Raw genomic sequence first — 15,336 nt, 5'->3', positions numbered from 1 at the left:
CCTGTTCACTGAAATATTTCCCCCCCGTCACGGGACACGTGGTAGCGAGAACGTATTTGTTCGATGACACGTGTAAAAATTATAAATTGATGCGTGGGAGCTTTCACCGGCCGAAAGAGAGCAGAAAACGCGCGGGACGTAAGGAAGAGTTAAATAAATGATCTTTCCGAGCGTCGTTAAAATTTCTGCATGGCTGAATATTGCGAGTTAACCGGGGGTCCAAATGGCGAATCCAAAAGGCACGGCGGGTATTTATCGAGGATAAATGGTGTTACATTTAACCGAACGTCAGCGGATTTATTATTAAATTCCGTTCTCGGGGTAAATCTCTTAAAAATGCATTAGCTTATTTCCATTACAATTCACTTTCGGAACTTTTATTATCAATCGCGGAGAGAGAAACACGTTCCGAACTCTTTACCATAAAGGATCCCGCGTCCCCGCGCGTAACGCGAAAAAAATGTTGCATGCGAAGGCAGATCTGATCTTTCCTTTTGGCGGAGCTCTCCCGTTCCACGAAACTTTTGGGACCGGCCCTTGGCATCGTGCCACTCCGTATAAAATAGCAGGCACCGAAGTGAGAAGAAGACGAAGAAAACGAGAACGGCGGGAGGGAGAAGGGAATACCGAAAGAAACTATTGACCGGGCCGGGATGAAAGGGTGTCCCACCCGTTTTCGAAATCCGAGCGCTGGCCGTTCGGCGTGCGTTCCGTGCTCCTATCGTATCCTATATCTTCTCTCCGACGAGAGCAACAGTTACCACTACTACTTGCCGCCGTCGTGGGCCCGATCGTCGAATGCACATGCACCACGCACACGCACGGTTCACACCGGCGAGGAGGTGCAGCGCGCAAGGTACTTTCGTGCACAAACGTAGTTGGCTTTACGAAAGAACCCGCCTGCCATCTGCCCGATACGCAATCCGCCTTAGCCTCTCCTTCCTCCCTTTTTTTTTTTTTTTTTTTTTTTTTGAGGTAATCCCAGTCGTTTTTCAATCTTGGAACGACCGACTCACGGATCTTCATCCCGCCTTTCTGCCAGGGGTCGCAGCCGTGAATCCATTCAGCGGCGGCCGCTGCCGGTCGCATCGAAAAATCGAACCTCGGGATTCCGGGATTTCGACCTTCACCCCTTTCGTGCGAATCTGCCGCGAGATGTGTCAATTCGCAACTGAGTGTTTCGATTCAGCGCCGAGTTTTGTGCCTCTGTATTTGTCCCGGGGGTTTTGAATTGCCGGAAAACCCCTTTTTTTTCCTATGTGAATTCGCGAGCGCAATGCGAACCCGGTTCGACGCGCGGCAGAATATTTGCAAACCTCTTCGTTTGGCGATCGGAGTACTAAAATACAGGCGCCCCCAGAATACTGTTTCTTTACACTAATAATAATTAAAGCTACAGAGCGAATATTTATCGAGTCAAAATTGAAATGTGCGTTTAATAGCGCGGAATTGCAAAATTATTTCCCTCCAATATTTCACGACTTTATTTAGTTCAGTTACGGTATTATATTTACAATTGGACGACGACAAAGGTATTTAAATCGTTATCAATTATCAAATGCGTTTCGAGCAATTTGCTAAATATATTTCTACTTGGGAAATTAGACGAATATTCCGCTGACAAATCATTATCCGAAACTTCGCGGAGGGCGTTAAACTTCCCTCGAAACTTTGCGGTGCCTTTCTTCCCCGTGTTAGCGTAGCGCCTCTCAATTTCAGGGATTCTCGAAAAACCAACTTCCTGCGGGAACATTTTCCGCGGGTCGTAATCTACTTGCGATATCTGCGATTACTATTTTAACCGGGAGTAATACGGTGTCGAGTTAGCCAGTCACAGTGGGAATACCCGCTTCCTTAATGCACTTCCTGTCTTTACGACAGACTAAAGATCTTATCGAATAGGTTCGGGGCCGTATCTCACGCTTGCTTCCCCTCGAAAGCCTCGTAGCCCTTATTCGCGAGACCTTCGGGCTAGTTCCGGCCATCCCTTCGTCCGCGAAGCTCGTGGGGGGTATATCCTTGGGAGGCAGGGAAATGGGGGAGAAGTTCTTGCTAAGGTTTCCTGCGGGCGCCTTCGACCGCGGCCGGGGTGCATATCCGATTGTTGAAATCGCGGTGCGATCGATGATAAGATGTCCGCGCTAACTTTAGTCGCGTCTAAATAAAGCGGAAACAGCCGGATCCTCCTAACGACGTCACATTACACAAACGGAATAATCCGACGCCGTGAATAATTCACATTACCTGAGCATTTTTATTGCCACCTCGTTTTATTTCTAGCCGGAACGCGCAATGTTGAAGCAATGAAAATAGTAATGTAGACACTGTTGTTTTATTAATAAACTCGAAAACATGGCACGGATCGCACCACGGTGCTCCGCTAATCGACGCTAAAATAGTATTCGATAATACTATTTTTAGTTTTATAAATAAGGATGTAACAGACACCGAATTGGAAGCTTCATTGTCCAGTCACACGTCACCGATTCATTTTAGAGCGCGATAACGGCAATGACATTTTTCTTTCGGGCGGGCTGTGCGTCAATTCGCAGTTGACGTGCGAGAAATGTCAGAGGACCTATGACGATAAGGACTAGAAAGATTATTCTATTATATACTAAACTTCGCCAAATTCGGCTGATTTCTGACATCTAGAAATATTTCGCGCAATTACGTCACGTAATGCACGTCAGTCTCGAGCTTTGAACTTTTCACCAAGAGTAAAAATTAACCTGGGCTTACTTAAATCGGATTAAAATTGAAAGAATCGTATATTCTTATTTTCGGCGAGTGACGCAAGGCGCGAAATCGAAATGACGACGTTAAAATAAATTTAAATGTAAAAAAAAAAAAGAAAATATATGAAACAACTACGTCTTTGCCAGCGATGTGTACAGGCGGAGGTTTGTTTTCTTAATTTCGCGACCGACTTGGCGCTCCGCGCCCGCGAGAATGCGAGATAATTATTTTACGCGTAGGATTAAAGTTATATTCAAACGACAGAAATACTCCGACGTCGAGAGTCGTTATTTCACGACAGACAGCGAAGCGCGGGGAAGGGAATCTCTCGAGGTACACGGCGGACCCTTGATATCCCCGATCTGACAAGTGCTTCGAGCATACGCCGTACTAATGATAAGTAACGAGCGCCTCAGAACAAAGGATTGGAATAAATTTTCGGCAGTCGACATTGCGCGGGAGGAGCCGCTTATTTTCTGGCGTTTACGGTCGCCGATGCTAATCTCGGGTGGGCCCTACGGGAGACCTTCGAGTGCCGGCTTCTTCATAGGCTTGCCATCTGACACCGGGGCCTCTTCAGGAAGGAATCTGGTCTGCGTTTCGGACTGAATTATGCTAATACCCTCCCTTTCCCCCCGACATCCCGTGATTCACGTCGCCCTCTTCGCCGCCACGCGAATTGAAAGGGAGAGAAAGTGGTGCGTTTCCTGTGGCGTTTCGCTGAAAATCTACTTAGCCCCCCCATCCGTCCAACTGTTATTTCAAAAATAAATTACAACAGCATGAATTAAACATAAGCCAGTGTATCTAAAGATTCAAAGCCTGGCGCGTAATTATCATTAATGTTAGTGGCCATTCTTTAATTGTGATAACAGTTGCGACTATAAAGATAGGACAGGCTAACGGTCACGCGCTTCACAATACACGCGGAACTTTACCGTATCGAGCATAAGGAAGACGCGCGCCTCGTGCGCCATACAATTCGACTTCACAATTTACTTTTACAAGGTATAATAATATCGCTTTTAAGGCTCTGCGTGGCCACGGAGAAAAGAATGCAGCGAGCGGTAGTGGTCGCGGCGGGTGTAACTGCAAACAGCGTGCTCCACGTTTCCGTGTAACGTATCGGATGCGTAGGCACGCACGAAAAAACGAAACGTGTGTGACCTCCGGACGAATAGTATTGATATTTCAGGCCCACCTTCCTTCCTTTTTCCCCAATTCCGCACGTGAGCCATGTGTCTTTTTTTTTTTTTTCTTCTATCTTACGTCATCTGCAGGCGAGAAAAGTGAATGCACCATGAGCGTGCGTCCTTCAGTGGTTCTCACGTATACCAGAGAAAAAGAAAAAAAAATCGATGCGAATATAATATAATTTCTGGAATCTAATCTCCCTCAGTTGACTACCATCAACGTCAGTTTCAATTTTTTAATACGGTCACGGCCGCGTAAAACATGTTAAAAATACGACAAGGGTGACCTCTTTGAAAGACTCGCGTTCTAACATTAGAACGCTTAAAATTTCGATAGGAATGACGTGTACCGGAGTCGACGACAAATATAATTCATCAAAATTAAGTCGTAATTCGGGAAGATCGTTGTGATTAACGCCGTACTATTACCGCGAGAAAATAAAGCGGGAGAGAGAAGGCTCGATGTATCGCTGTTTCAATGGAGACGCTTTCCATTATTAAAAGTTCGTCCTTAGAGCGTTTTAATGTATGACTAAATTACTTATTATTCAAAGACGCAATTAAATTGCGGATTTACATATCTATTACGGCGCGGGTCGCCGAGATTGCCCTACTTGCGTCTATACATAAATGCAGGAACATGATGGATGACACGAAATAAAGCACGGAGTCGCCCTCAAGACAGAAGTAATTCAATTTCGCTCGGTGTAGGGCAGTTAATTTCCATATTAACCGTGGTTAAGCGTGGGCTTCGACTCGGGACTTTGACGCCGCGAGGGCGGGATTAGATCGGAAAAAAATTTGTAGCGACTTATCACGATCAACTCGAACTCCGTTATCTTCTAGGCGCGCGCGACTCAAAGCGGAAGCTGCGCGGTGTACGAAGCAATAGGCGGCTTCTTCTATCGATTTCCGTCGTTCAATCTGCGGACAATGCATCAATAAGGGCGAAGTGTGTCACGAGCAAAGATAACTTTGTGAAACTTCGCCTGGTTTCCTCTGGGACGTGCGATATTGCGCGCATAAATGTGACTACCTGAAACACACACACACACACACTCATACGCGCACGTGTGTGCAAATAAACCTGTGAGCGACTAAGTTTTTTTAAATATCCAGAACGCAGCCAATTTGGTGAATAAAATCCTCGCGTAAAAAGTTGCCGGGCACAAAAAGCTCTTTCTCCGCGAGAACGATATCGCTCCGATTTCGATGGCGGCCGTTTATTGAGAGCGAAATTGTTAACTATCGAAGACTTTCATCGATTACAAAGGGTCGGTATACGCGAGTTTCGGGCGGAGAAAAGGGCCGCCTTATCCGCGATCCAATCTCCATTAGGCCGACTGTTACCATGATTTTCGCGGACCGCATGACATTCGGTTGCGACGGTCGATCGAGCGGCATGAAAGAATTGCACGGACGCGAGGGGGAAGGTACAACATTAATGTGTTCGTTGACATTGTGTTTATCCCGGCGTGTATACACTGCATGGCGAGCTGCGGGGCGGGCGAGAGCAAGGGAGAGAGACGAAGCGGCACCGGTTTTACAGGGATAATTGAAACGGGCGGCCGTTCAATACGCCAAAAATAAACAAAGCAAAACGTATTTCAACCACGTTAATTTAAATACTCTCGTACCGCCGTACTTCCGCTTTGATTTCCAACTTAGAACCAGTTATATAATTCATCGAAATTATTTTCTGTTAAATCGCATTAACGACGTATGCTGTTAAAATTATTAATTAAAGACTCGTCGTCGATGAGGAAAAAGAAAAACGTTTCTTTTTAGGCAATATCGCGTGAAACATTTGTAGATTCATGTTTTTTTTTTCCCCCTTTTTTTTTAATCTTTTGTTTCGGAGTCTTCGGGATGATTAATGAGTCAGGATTCGCGAGCAAAATGGTATCGTAAAATAGAGCTCCGACGCAACTGAACCGAGAGCAATGTTGACGCGGGATAGTCAAAGAAGGGAGGGGAAACAGAATGCAGGTCCTGGTTCGATGGACGCAGGCGGGGGGCAACGTCCCTCTCCCATGGATGATGGATGTCGGGGCCTTTCAAGTCCGTGCCGTACGGACCCCTCCCGTCCCGTCCTGTGATTATCTAATACGACGACGCCGAAAGGGGATCCGGTGGACTCGAAACGATCGTTCTCTCCGTACGCAAGCAAGAAGGGTAAATTCGATGTTACCAGACCATAAACGCGACTATATCGAGCCGTCCGGCTACCGGGGTTTTTCTCGAGCTTCCCGGTTACATCCCGAAAACTCGTTCGCGCCCCGGTCTTTTCTCTCTTTTTGTCCCCTCTTTCTTTCCCTCGCTTTGGTCCCCGCCGAACGACATACGGCTATTCGGAGACCGAGTTGCTTCGCGACTGAATGGCGGATTCGCGACTAAGAAAAAAAAAAATAATAATAAATAAAAATGCACGCACACACTGGCAGGAAAACCCCTTTAATCTGTCACTGCGACTCGCGCCGACTCGTGCAAGGAGAGAAAGGATACGCCTGGGATCGCCTTTTCCGGTGGGGCTTCTCCGAGCAATGAAATTACCGGGCTGCCACTCAAATTGGCCCGGCCGGCGAACAATCGGGCCTATTACGTGGCATTTGTCAGCACGGCGCTGCTGTCACCGTGTGCAGCGAAGGCCCGTCTCGCATTACACGTTTTCCTTTCGGCCTTCGCGAAAGGGGTTGGTGAGACGAGGGGTCCCGCGGGGACCCGCGGCGTTTAGGCAGGCAACAATGTGGCGTTCTTGCACAACGAAAAACGGGTACGATCGCCACCTGTCGCGACGCATGACACCGTCGGTGGAAGCAGTCTTGCAGCAGCGCGGACGACGAGGTAGCGAACGAGGATGTTGCGTAAATTAAAGCAGACACACGTGTTGCAGATTGATTAATGATTGACGTGGGAATGAGGGGGTTGCGAAGACGGAAGAGTTACCTGAGAAAAAGCTAGCGCGAATGGTCGGGCGAAAACGTCGCGAACGCGCCGGAGCTCGTCGCCGCGAAAACGATTTCGCGAGAAGTGCGTGCGAATATATTTTTTAAAAATACTCGTGTCGAACGCGCTAATTTCAAGATCCTAAATCTGTTTAAATCTCAAATATTTGGCTATAAATTATGCATTACATGCGTCCGAGGATGAGTCCCGTTCGGGTCGTCGGGCTCAAGGATTCGAGAAATATTCTCGAGATGGACTTGGGTCCGCGTCATTTGTCTTTGTCGCCGGCGAAGTCACGAGGAAAACGAAGGAGGATAAAACCTTCCCCTTGCCCAAGCCGATCCGCGCGATCGGATCGTTTCGAACGAGCAGGGCGACGCAGGCTGGTATCGACTGTTTGGTTTCGCAGACGGCCAGCTGCGAGGCCCTCGTCGCCTCGATATTGACGATAAATATGGGCGGTTTCGCTTGGCAGCGACAGGTTTAAGAGGCTTTTAAGAACGCTCCGCCGATCGTTCCGCGATCTTTCTCCACCTACTCGTCGCCGTTCACTCTTTTCGTCTCTACCATCCTCTTCCCTGCACCACCTCGTTCGAGATCGCAGGGAAGATTCGATGAATGAAGTGCATCGGCAACCTGCTCCTCCCGCTCGTATATATCCCGAGGAATAATACGCGAAGATCCTCGCCAGAACGAAAAGTCAAAACGAAATCGAACACTCGCACCGGAGGGAGGATCTCCCCGCGAAAGTCGTGTAGCTATTATAGATCAGATATATGCCTCAACTTAATCGTTCGAACAAATACGGGTTTTTTTTTTTTTTTTAATATCTACGTAGTGCGTTCTCGAGAAAGGACTCACTTAGGGGAACGGGACTTCAAGACGATCGAGCAGTCAATCTGGCAAACTGAAATAGAGTATAACACAAGTTAAGAGAGCCGCGTTAACGACTCCGTCAAATTTTCATTAATTTGTCCTGGATCAATGTTTCCACGCGAAGTGATCCTTTGCAAAATGTATTTGATTTATAACTCTGTAAAACGTGATTGTGCGATCGGAAAGTTTTACCTTTAATAAATGGAACTCGAGCGCCCGCGAAGCACGGAATGGTCCAATTATATTCCGCCCCTCTTATGTACGCTTTGTTATAAACTCGGTCCATATTTTTTATCAGTTCTGATAAGCACTTATCGTTAAACGACGCGGAACTTTGGAGGCGTGCCCGATAACTCCGAGGTATTACTCCGAAGTTTAAGTCGGGGAGAAGCGCGGAAGTCAGAATCACTTCGCACTACCGTCGCGCCGTTTGGGCAACGGCGAATCGTTTCCCCAGGCTCGGGATATTTCATCGAGCGTAAAGAAAAGCCGTTGAAATAACGTTCGCCGGGCTAATCGAAGCGGACAGCCGTCGTGAAAACTTTCGCCGGTCAAAAACTTAGATATTAAAAGCTATGTGGACCCGAACTAATTGACAATTGAAATAAATCGGAGAGGAGCCCTCGAGACCTAGAGCTCAATATTTATATTTCTTCTCGTAAAAAAAAAAGAAAAAGAAAAAAAAAAGTCGTTATATTAAAGATATATATGTGACCTTCGGAATAAAATTTAATTAAAAAAATTTATACGTTCGCTTTTTATCCGTTCTCTTATTGGAAATCTGATAAATCGATATATTTCCTTTTTCGCATATAAAATATATTAGCGTAACCCACTTTTCGTTCGCTTAATACATTTTTACAGAGGACCCTCTTTAATAATGACATTATGCACGTATATATGACCAGTTAAATGTACACAGTCGATATTAAAAGTTCACGAAAGTATTAAGGTCGCCATGTATAAGTTTGCGTTCCGTCGTTGAACATCAATAAATCCGATGTTTAAAAAGTCGAACGGTCTGCGTTAATATCCTTGTGTTTACCCTATTCGGTCTCGCCCTCGGATATCCGTCTTTTTCGCTCCCGCCCTTTCTCCCTACATTTTTTTTTTTTTTCCTTCTTGCTCGACGTTAACCGGACGGCAAGAGAAAGTGGCCCCGCGATTATTGGATCCTTCTTTGACCGCAGACTTTACCCTCTCGACGAAATATGCTCGTATCAGCACGCATCGGCTCTCTTATTGACCGTATCTTTCTTTCTTTCCGTCTTCTGTCATGATGGCCCTCGGTGGACAGGCCGTAATACCTTTATATGGTGCGAGTAAACGTCTGACGACGACAATGAGGGAAAAACTCGAGTCCTGATGCCGTCTAATTCTTTATTGAGTACCGCAGATATTTTCATTTTCGATATACGACAAGTTCCAAGATTAAAAAAGCTCTGGTGGTTGTATTTGAAAGAATCTACCTATTTTTTTTCTTAATTAATAAAATAATCTAAGGTCTGTCAATTAATAAAATAATCAAACGTCGACTGTCAATTCGGAGATTAGATTTTTGCTAATAAAATATAATTTTTTTGTTTCAGATGAAAATGCAGAGAAAGACTTTCGTCGAAGGAGCACCAGACTGACATCTTCGCTAGAATGCTGAGAGGAGGAGGAGGCTCGGGATGGGCATCCTGCATCAGCGGAGCAACTTTTAGGTAAGCATAAATTTTTTTTAATCAAATCTTTATTTAAAAAAAATTTATCTATTTTTTATTAATTTTATTAATTATTATACTGGCATGTCTACATTAATGTTTTTCATTTTATGTTACAGTCACCGGCAGAATTCTACAACTCCGCTGCATGCAGATTGGTAAGTCGCATGATTTTTTTTTCTTTCGTAGTTTGTTATTAGGGTCTCGTAAAAAAAAGCGCGTGTAGCGCGTGCATGGTTTCGGCTAGTTTATATTAAAATTTTTATATGCACGAAATAATATAATAACATTAATGCGGTTTTTAGTAAAAATAAACCCGAGACTCGATTATACTAGTGGCGAAAAATAAGATCCACGAAGATGTAATTATTTCATGGGGGGGAAGGAAAAAAAAACACGCTTGATGGATTACGCTGATGTTCGCGTCTTGAAAAGATTCGATTAAAGGTCTGATTGCTATCCGAAAAACCTCAAAGAGTTTCTTCGGTTGGATCGGCGTAATATCGTTCGACGCGTTCGCAGCGGAGTGTTACTCTCTCGAAAAGGGTTCGCTCATTTCTTTTATCGGGCTTGAGAGCAGTTAGATTGCCAGGACAAGCGATTTCGAGGAGCAATTCCGATTGAGAGCGGGGGAGGGGGGAGGGGGAGGGAGAGAACGGGTAGGGTGAAAACGGGCGATGACTACTCCGGTTAGGAATTTCGAAGGGTGTCTAATTGCTTCAAAACTTGTCACGCGGCTTCGATCCCGCGATGCTCAGTTGGAGTCCTGCGTGATTAATGGAACTTTCAAAAAAGGACGCACTTATCTCGATCCCTCCTATGAACCGAAGAAGCCTGCCTTCGTAATGCGTTTTCCCGGTGATCTGGATCGACCGTCTGTCATACGATGACACGAGCGGGAGACGGCTTGAATCATGTATACGGCCTCTCAAACGAATCCCGGCCTGTCATTAGCTTCTGTCTGCTGGAGCGAGCCCGTCTCCACGGTCACTGATAATTGTGAAACGAGTTCTCCTGCTGTTGGTTTTGAAGCGATAAGCATTTTCGCGTCGATTAGACCGTTAACGATCAATCACTATTTTCGAAGCTTTTCAAGTTAAGTATAATTGATAGCTACCGCTATATACCGCGCGACCTACATTCATCGTCCTTTTTAAACAGCTTCATTAATAAATTTAGAATATACCTGTCTTAGGAAAAAAAATTATTATGTTTTTTTTTTCTTTTAAATTAAAATATTAATAAGTTCAAGTTTTGCATATAACATGTCGCTTGTTTTTACATCACGTCGAGGCATTCGAGTGAATCCAAGTCGTTAGATTCGTCTAATTAAATAAAGTAGCGCGTTATTTGCAATTCAATTGGCAGGGGAAGAAAAGTTGGATATGTTTCCTAGCTCCCGTGATGCCGCCTCGATATTACTGCGACGTCAGGCAATAAATTACGCGAGAGAAAAAGAGATATAGCCGACGTGTTTTAATAATTCATTTAGGAACTTGGATACTTTCGTGTATTAAGTCCAAGTCAATCCTAACGCGATACGATCGATGTGGCGCGGACGAAAAACACGAGCACCTGACTACTCGCTTCTAGTGGTCGCAGATCCCTTTTTTCTCACTTACTAACAACCGAGATATCTTGCCTGTTCTTTTTAATAAAATAGCAAGAAGTTTCGAGCACACGAGGACATTACTGAATTTCATTTGCCGTTCTTTCGATACGTGATATACGCTAGACGTTAACATTTAGTTCGACGATCTTCGCGGTTAGAACTTTTTCCGTTCGAAAAAAATTTTAATAAACAACCTCCCTCGCATAAACAATTTCTTATTAATATGATCAAATTCTCCGTCTCTTCATACAATATAAATCTTTCTTCGACGTTTTAATTATATAAGTAATTAATACGATTTAACGCGAGTTAATATCTTTGTGGCAAATGATACAAAAAAATAGAAAAAGAATCATTCAGCTTAATCGTTTGACAAAAACAGGCACCGAAGAAATCTAAATTGCTCCGGAGCATGATACGAACGGACATCTGCCACGTTCGAGACGGTACGTTGCTCCGCATGAGCGGCGCAAATGTGTTTGTCATATTTTCAGGCACTCGAGCGTCGTCGTCGCGGTGCTCCAAGGAATTAGGGGAGCGCTTATTCAAACACGCGCGGTTAAAAGTGTCCGCGTGGTCCCCTCTTGCGCGTATTATCTCGGGCACGTCTATTGGCAGCTTTGTACATGCCGCTGATGAGTTACACCACGCTGAGAAAGAGAGAGCGACGTGTCCCTCCTAGCCCGAAAGAAAGAAATACCATGTCGTGGTGGCTTATGGGAACGCAGTTGCGCGTGAAAAATCTGTGTGTCCCGCGTCGATGTGTCGAAGTCAAACCGTAACGGGGGTCCCTCCTTCCAATTCCACGACTGTTGCCCAAATACGCATGCGACTTTGTAAGCTGGAGGCTTCAACTATTTATATTTCGAAGCAATTAGTTCGTAACATATCACTGCCAATTAAAATATTAAATGTGTTTCCGAATAGCCTCTTTTAATCGCTATTGTTTTTTTTTTTTATTTTTTTTTTTTGTAAGAAAAAAAAATTGTTTGAGTCAACTATTTTCAGCTCTGAGTTTCAGCTCGAAATTGCGTTAGGTACAATTAAAAGTAAGATACTCGAGAACCGAATAAATTCTTCAATTTCGATTAAATCGTACGTCTGTCGTCAATAGACAACGCCGCGTAGGTTAAATAGACGTGTCGCGCAAAGTGCGCGGTGCTTCGTATTGCTATTCCGCTTTCATTCACTGTCTTTCATCGTGTGGCAAGATAAATGTTGCACGACCGCGTGATTTCGACTATCTAAACGGATATTGGGAATACGCGCGAGTGTGCGCACGGTTTCGACGTGCGTGCACCAACCGCATTATCCGCGCACCAAAGGCGACGCATTAACGCACACAGGCGCGGACGGGCGATATTGAGATGTGTTAAGAGAAGATGAAGGATCAGGCCGGTTTCGACGGAGACAGGAAGGATTGTCAAACACCGGGACTATCGAGTCTGGAATCGGAATGTCGACTGCCTCTTTCTCGAGTGGCAGCGCGCAGTTTTGGTGATAGATACGTCGAGCCGTAAGGATTTGCCGATATTTGCGCGATTAATATTCCGCGTCGTTAACTGCATTAATTATTATAATCTCTTTTATTTCGTTAATTTCCAATCGTCACCGTTGTCGCGTTCTTTTCATTAAAAAAAAAAAAAAAAAAAAAATATATATATATATATTTACGGCACATGTTCGAGAAACGGCTAATTGTTTCGGAAAGGAGAGAGAGCTTTGTTCGGCGGAGCTGCGACTGCGGTGGATAAACTATCCGAAACTAACGTGCGAGAATGGCTGTTTAGGGTGGCAAGAGAAATTCCTGACACGTAGCTGAGAGTATGGCGGATGGCATAAGAGTAAGAGCGTAACGGAGTATCGAGGGTCGTGATGTAGGGGATTAGCAATTTCTCCAAGTGCGTCTGTGTAATGTCTCTGGGGTATCGTATTGGCTCGCGATACCAATCGTCCAAACCATCGATCACCTTTCTGCTGCGGAAACGGAACGAGTCTCTCTTTCGATTTCTCGTGGTTTACGGGACGTTCATATCTCGCAATATATTGTATATATATATATTGTATATATATTGTATATATATATTGTATATATGTACCGATATATATATGTTTATGTGTGTGTACATGATCCGATGCGACTCGAGTTTTATTCTCTCTTTGTTCGTTTATAACTCGGCTGCAGTCAATCAATTTCAAACTTTAAAGTTCGGTCTGCTTCGTCGTTTATTTAAAAACTCTAATTTTAAAACGAGACGAATGAGGCAAAAATTACGTGTCGCGATCGACTAAAAATATAAAAATAAAAGTGGCAATAATAAACGATAGAAAAGGCAGATAAGAAACAGGAAAGGACCTATTTATACAGAATTATTTTAAAGATCCGCTCACTGTTTGGTGAGATAACTTTCCGGCACAGACGCGCAAGATCGCGCATGCGTTTTCTACCTTGCGTATGTTCAAAGCCCATCTGGAACTGTTTGCGTTAGGAAGTGTCGTGTTTCGGGTATTCCATCTGGGCGCCGCCGGGTCGAGGATCATACCCGAACTCCGTGGAACGTGTAACTCATATGCAACTTGTGTACACATTGTGACACGCGGCCATCCCGCGTTTTCTGTAATATCGCCATCGTCGCCTTTTAACATATCGCTTTCGGTCCTCACGAGTGATACGTAATCCCGCCGGCGAAAGAAACGCGTCTCGAAAAGTCCCCTGGGAGATTACGCGGGGACGCCGTCACTTTTTCGACGAATTTAATTGAAATAGCAGCGCCGGCGTCGCCGTATCGCGTTCCTCGTCAGAGCGAAAACGGAGGCACGGAACGGAATTAACCTAATTAATTTCTAAATGGAGTACCTTAGTACTCCGCGTACTTGATGTTCTCGGACTCCATTCCATCAAACTTGCGCTTCCTGTGTTCGGAAACTTGATGGCTCGGACGGTTAATAGGGGAAGCTCTCTCTAGCTCGCTTTTCGAAAGTAGGACGAATCACTTCGCCGGAATTTTTCTAGCGTTCTTTGAGGAGTTCGCGCCGCGGCCCCCTTTTCTTTTCTCGAAGTTGGAACGTGCCAAGTGTCGCCAGATGCTATCTAGATTTAGTATGCGCTATCGATGAATCTGTTTCGAGATGCGATTGTTCCACGTCACGTAGCACTTTTTATTTCGGCATCGAACCTACTTTTCCTTTTTTTTCTTTTTTTCTTTTTTTTTTCGTTTGAACCGCGTACGCTATGCATGCTGCGTATTGACCGCAACTGGACCGTTGGATTTGTTCAGAGCGGACAGATGAGAGACTTCGCGGTCTCGAGGCGGCGGTCTGTCGTGTTTATTCGTGAGCTACTCAAATGCGACCGAATCGTTTCGTTCCCGGCGCACGCATTGTTCTGCTCGCGAGAGAGATTTGCATTTTCGTCCCGAACAATCCTAACCGAAAGTCCACGGCGGATATAAAGCCCTGTGTGCATAGCTTTTTCTGGATGCCAGGCAGCATCCTTGCTGCAGCATCCTCGCTGAGTGACCGGTTTCCTTTTTATCTACGTAGCGAGATCTGGCAGGCGACGGGCTAGTGAAAAGGACATTGGCATCCCGTCGTTAGCGAGGATGTTTGGATTACGGGTCGACGAATCTAATTTCTTTTTCGTCAGGGACAATTAGCCCCTTTTAGCCTTTTAACATGATACTGTTAGTACGGGGAAATGGGTCCGAGGGACCGTCGCAGGATAGATATTTACCTGGGCCGTGGAAAATTGGAAAAACAAACAGGTTAGACGAGGATCTACCGACCGAACTCATATGAAAAGAATTGAATTGTCAGTGACCAATGGGCTGAGCGGCCATGGTGATTTCAGGTGTCCGAAATATATGCATAGAACGGCTGGTCACGATACTACTGCCAGTCACGTTACTCATTGTTACTTCATGTTTGTTTATTTTAAACTTCTAAACAGTTTTTGTTAGTTAAAATCCGATTAATTCATGTTTAGAAAGGACTTCAACCCTTTGTTACTTAGAAACTGACTAATGGGCGTTTGTAGATTTAAAACAGGATCTTAACTTAGAAGTTATGTTTGTATATATTATGTCGAATAATTTCTCAAATTATGCCAACAGTATTCTAAAAATATACCAGTATGTTTTCGTAGTCAACACTCCCGACATATTTTAAATTTTATCTCATATTAAATTCAAAATTTTTTTATCTGCGTTAAATGTGTGGAAAATTATACAAGGTTTCTTTCAACCTCATAGAACGTTTCCTTAGG

The 15,336-nt window shown here is 44.7% G+C and overlaps 1 protein-coding gene and 1 long non-coding RNA gene across 16 annotated transcripts in view; one reads left to right on the top strand and one right to left on the bottom strand.

The window, feature by feature from the left end:
- LOC139109382 (uncharacterized) overlaps nt 1-9,430 on the top strand; it is a 35,034-nt gene extending 25,604 nt beyond the window's left edge. The window contains exon 3 of the long non-coding RNA XR_011546827.1: nt 9,344-9,430. This is a non-coding gene — a long non-coding RNA (uncharacterized lncRNA). The remainder of the gene's footprint in view (nt 1-9,343) is intronic.
- Ten-m (teneurin transmembrane protein Ten-m) overlaps nt 1-15,336 on the bottom strand; it is a 481,599-nt gene that overhangs the window by 58,406 nt on the left and 407,857 nt on the right. The window lies entirely within an intron of this gene.

Source organism: Cardiocondyla obscurior, linkage group LG17, assembly GCF_019399895.1.
Source record: "Cardiocondyla obscurior isolate alpha-2009 linkage group LG17, Cobs3.1, whole genome shotgun sequence".
Lineage (NCBI taxonomy): Eukaryota > Metazoa > Arthropoda > Insecta > Hymenoptera > Formicidae > Cardiocondyla > Cardiocondyla obscurior.
The sequence above is the reverse complement of the archived record's forward strand: the minus strand, read 5'-3'. Positions and strand labels throughout refer to the sequence as shown.